General features: G+C 36.3%; 1 pseudogene; it reads left to right on the top strand.

Moving 5' to 3' along the window:
• The first annotated feature begins 4,188 nt into the window (after positions 1–4,188).
• LOC112834538 (non-selective voltage-gated ion channel VDAC3 pseudogene) lies at positions 4,189–5,074 on the top strand (annotated as a pseudogene).
• Positions 5,075–5,438: the final 364 nt, after the last annotated feature.

Raw genomic sequence — 5,438 nt, 5'->3', positions numbered from 1 at the left:
TAAAGATTTTTGTTCTGGGAGTTCTCCTTCTGATTGTGGGTAACCTAAGTAATTCAGATTACTCTTTTTGCTAAGAACTAGAAGAGCTGAAAAATCATTTTTTTAAAAAGTGTTTGAAGGCATCAAGGAATTAAGAAGTCAGTGAAGAATCAGGGAGGCAAGATCTTAGAAAAGAAGGAAACACAAGGAGATGGGCATTACATCTGGGTCTCTGGAGCTTCCAGAAGAGGTGGATGAGAGGCTGAGGAGTTCAACAGAGGGTGACAAATTCATGAAGTTAAGGAGAAAACCCTGGAGTTCAGAAACTACCAAAGAGGAGGATCCAAATACCCCTCTAAGCTTTGGATAAGCTACACAGCTGCACCTGGGGACTAACTGTGAACTATAAAAAATCTGATCTCAAAGGTACTAAAGCAGCTACAAATAATCCCAGTCCTTGACTGAACTCAGGTTATCAGGGATAGCTTGAACGCTTAGCTATTAACAAGAAGAAAAACATAAATCCTCTCTACTGAAAGAGACTATCATCCTAAACTTCAGTTTTTGTCTACAATTTTCCATATACAATATCCAATATTTGTTTTAAAATATTCAAGACCATGAAGAGACAAGTTACTGTGATAGATAACCAAGGTGGGAAACACAACAAAAATAGACTTATGGGTATCTGGGTAATCAGACACAGACCTCAAAATAACTGTACCTAATATGTTTACAGAGATAAAAGACATAATTGAGAATTTTTGCAGAAAAATGGAAATTATTTTAAAAATGAAACTTCTAGAACAGAAAAAAACTGATAATGGGTTTAACGGCTGGAGAGAGAATTAGGGAACTGAAAGATCAGTAATAAAATGCAAAATAAAAGCACAGAGAAACAAAAGAGTAATAAATGCAGAAAAGGACGAAGAAACATAAAAGATACAGTGAAAAGTTTTATGATATGCACAATTGCTGTCCAGAAGGAGAAGAAAGAAGAGAATTGAACGGTATTGCTATTTGCCAAGATAACAACGGAGAATTTTCTAAAATGGATGGATGATATCAAACTACAAATTCAAGAAGCACAATAGAACCAAGATGGTAACTATAAAAACACACCTAAGCCCCCCACAGTACAAATGCCGTAAATGAAGGGTAAAAAAGGTCTTAAAAGTAGCAAATGAAAGAAGAAAATTACCTTCAAAGTAGTGACAATAAGACTGACCATTCATTTTCCAATAGAAACAATAAAAGCCAAAATATCCTCAAAAATAAACAAAAAGAGAATTCATCATCAGCAGACCTACACTAATGAAAAGATTGAAAGATGTTGTTCAGTCAGAAAGAAAATGATTCCAGATAGCAGTTCAGAGATGCAAAAAAGCCTGAAGAGAAAAATAAAAGATGCACAGACAAGGAAATATAAATAAATATTGATGATTGCAATCATGGTAATAAAATTTAATGGGGTTGAAATATATAAAAATCTAAGTACATGGCAAAACCACTTTGGAAAACAATTTGGTAGTTTCTTCAAAAAAAAAATTAAACATACCCTATATGTGACCTAGCAATTCCAATATCCATCAAATTGCAACTGTATAAACAAATTGTGGACTATTAACACAACAGAATATCATTCAGCTATACATAACAGTGAACTAGTGATATCTGTAAGAGCATGAATGAATCTCAAAACATGATGATCTTAAAGAAGTCGAACACAAAAGACTACAAAACAAACCTATAATAACAAAAATCAGGTCGATAAATGCCTGAGCATGAGACGACTTTTCAGGGTGAAGTAAATGTTCTATATCATGTTGGTTTTGTGGGTGCATACATTTGTCAGAACTCATCAAACTGTATGCTTAAAACAGGAACATTTTATGGAGTATCAACTCCATCTTAATAAAGTTAATTAAATTGACAAACATATGGAAAAAATAGCATCTAAGTTGGGTAAGAAGGTATAGACAGTTAAGGTGCTACAAGGTCCTAGCATTGTCCAGGAAGAGATAAAAGTATTTGTATTTGATGTTAATTTTTTCAAAAAGGGTGTATGTAATAATATCTAGGGTAACTACTAAAAGAATAGTAAAATAATGTATTAATACCAAAATAAATGGGAAAATGAAATAACGGAAACAATCAATGTAAAAGTAAGAAAAGAAATATAGAGTAGGTGGGACAACTGAAAGCAAACGGTAAGATGGTAGATCTGGATTAAGAAAACAACCATATGCTGCTTACAAGAAACACATCCCAAAGGTAAGGACAAGGAAATATTGAAAGTAAGGGAATAAAAAAGAGATGTACCATGTAAACATTAACCAAAAAAAGCGAGGGTTATTATATTAATATCAAACAAAGTGGACTTCAAGGAAAAAATTATTGATAGAGATAGACTATTTTATAATAAAGAGTTTAATTTACCAGAAATATGTAATGATTCTAAAACTGTATGCACTTAATAAAAGAGCCTCAAAATGTGTAAGCAAAAATCAACGTAACTATGGGAGGAAATAGATAAAATTTTCACATGCCTTTGTCTTTAAGGAGGCAAAAAAATATAGATTTGAACTTCACAATTAACAAATCTGACCTAACTGATATCTAAAGAATATTTCACCTAACACTGTAGATTATACTTTTTAAAATTACACTTGGAGTATTTATAAAAACTACCACATGCTAGGTTTAAGTCAAATCTCAATGAAAAACAAAGGATTGAAATCACACAGTTTGTTGTCTGGCAGTAGTGGAATCACATTAGAAATAAATTATAAAAAGATAATTTGAAGACCCCTCTAGGTATGGAAATTAAGAATTATCCTTTAAGGGGCACCTCAGTGGCTCAGTCGGTTAAGTGACCAACTCCTGATTTCAGTTCAGGCCATGATCTCAGGGTCATGAATTTGAGCATCACACTGGGCTCTGTGCTGGGCATGGAGCCTGCTTAAGATTCTCTCTCTCCTCTCCCTCTGCCCCTAGCCCCCATGCTTGCTCTCTCTCTAACTAAAAGGAAAAAAAAGAAAAGAAAGAATTACTCTTTAAATAACCCATAAATCAATGAAGAAATAACAATGGAAACTAGAAAATATTTTACCAGAATGATAATGAAAATATTGCAAAGCATGTCAGTTGCAGCTAAAGTGATACTTAGAGGAAAATTTATACGCTTACAACACATACAATAGAAAAGAAGAAAAGCTGAAAAGGCAGTGATCTAAGCATCTACCTCAGAAAGTTGGACAAATATCAAACTCAAAGTGGAAGGGAGGAAATCATAAAGACAAGAGGAGAACTGAATGGAATATAAGATAAATATAGAATAGAGAGGCTCACCAAAACTAGAAGTTGGTTCTTTGAAAAGACTAATAAAGTCCTAATTCCCTAGTGAGATCAAGGGAAAAAAAGGTAAAAATAAGCCATGTTAAGAATGGGAATGCGGATGGGGCGCCTGGGTGGCTCAGTCAGTTAAGCATCTGCCTTCGGCTCAGGTCATGATCCCAGGGTCCTGGGATGGAGCCCAGCGTCAGGGTCCCTGCCTGCTCAGTGGAGAGCCTGCTTCTCCCTCTCCCGCTCCCCCTGCTTGTGCTCTCATGCTCTCTCTCTCTGTGTCAAATGAATAAATAAAATCTTAAAAAAAAAAAGAATGGAAGAGGGGACACTGTTATAGATCCTACAAATATTTGAAATATTGTAAGGATATTAAAACTAATGTTATGTAAATAACTAGAATTTTTTTTTTTTTAACCAATGGACAATTTTCTAGAAAAGCACAGTTTATCTAAATGGACACAAGAAAATCTCTATCGGCTTGTAACAATGAAAGAAATGGAATGAATAATTTTAAACTGTCCATAAAAAATCCTCAAATCCAGATGACTTCACTGGTGAGTTTTATCAAATAGTTGAGAAAGAAATAATGCCAGTTGTACATAAACTTTTCCAGAGAATAGAAAGTGAGACACTTTCCATTTTGTCTTCTGAGGCCAGTGTTACCTTGATACCAAAAGCTGATGAGAACATTATAAAAAAGGAAAATAACAGGCCAGTATAACATGTTTTACATAAATGTAAAAAAAAATTAAATGAACTATTAGCAAAACAAATCCAGCAATGTCTGGTGAATACACTGTGACTAAAGTGGACTATTCCAGGAAGGCAAGAATAGTTTACCATTTGGGTTGCCCTGACAGAATGGAGAGAGGTCATCTGGCTGGAGATACATGTGACACGCTGACTTACTGTGAGCTAGAAATGGTTGCCAAGGATGTCTTCAACAGAGGACTTGTGTTTGGTATAGTCAGTAGATCTGAGAACCCAATCCTGTAGCGGAGTGGAATTTTCTACTTCCAGTCATGCTTCCACAGATACAGGGAAAGCATCAGACAACCTAGAGACCAAATATAAGATCTATAACGAGGGACTTATTTTCAACCAAAAACGAAAGAGACAACTCCCTTGAGGCAGAAATGTCTTTGGAGAGTAAGTTGGTTGAAGGGTTGAAACAGACTCTCGATACCATATTTGTACTGAACACAGGACAGAAGAGTGGGAAATTGAAGTCCCCTATCAATAAGATTGTTTCCGTCTCAACAGTAATGTTGATATAGATTTTTCTGAACCAACCATTTATGATTGGGTTGTGTTAGCCTTTGAAGGTTGGCTTGCTGGCTCTCAGATGAGTTTTGACAGAGCCAAATCTAAACAGTCACAGAATAATTTTGCCCTGGGTTACAAGGCTGCAGACCTCCAGCTGCACCCTCAAGTAAATGATGGCACTGAACTTGGAGGTTGTATCTACCAGGAGCTTAAAATGAGAAGATTGGACCACCAGTGAGCCTTGCTCACATAGCTAGCACTAACACCTGTTTTGACGTTGCTGCTAACTACACACTGGCTTGTAGAACTCCTTTATCTGCTAAAGCAAATAATCCCAGCCTGATTGGACTGGGTTATACTCCAACCTTTCAACCAGGCGTCAAACCAACCGCATCAGCTTTAACTGATTAAAAAGAACTTCAGTGCAGGAGGTCACAAGGTTGGGGTGGGATTCGAACTAAGAAGCTTAATGTGGTTTTGAGAAAAGCATCAGTTTTGTCCCTGGCGATGAAGAGACGTGAACCTGCTGTGTTTTGGCCTTAAAATTCTCCTGTGCAATTTCAGAAGTGTGAACTCTCTGTTCTTCCAAAGAATGGTAATCTTCCCCACGCCGAAGTCTACAGACTGGAAGTCCATCCTAAGGTCGGTGCTTGAAGGCACGCCTGGAAGTTGTCATGTCTGTGGTACATTTCAGCCTGGTGCTGTACTGTTAGTTTACCTGCGTGCCTCAGTAACAGTGTAGTGTCATGTTGTAAAGGAAATGACCCAGTCCTCCAGTTTGTATTTCATGTCTTGCATGTGCCACACCACTTTTTCAAGACTTTTAGAAATATAATGGTCTCTGT

The sequence above is a fragment of the Callorhinus ursinus genome, unplaced genomic scaffold, assembly GCF_003265705.2.
Source record: "Callorhinus ursinus isolate GAN/ISIS: 27379988/994484 unplaced genomic scaffold, GSC_fseal_2.0 scaffold17, whole genome shotgun sequence".
Lineage (NCBI taxonomy): Eukaryota > Metazoa > Chordata > Mammalia > Carnivora > Otariidae > Callorhinus > Callorhinus ursinus.
The sequence above is the reverse complement of the archived record's forward strand: the minus strand, read 5'-3'. Positions and strand labels throughout refer to the sequence as shown.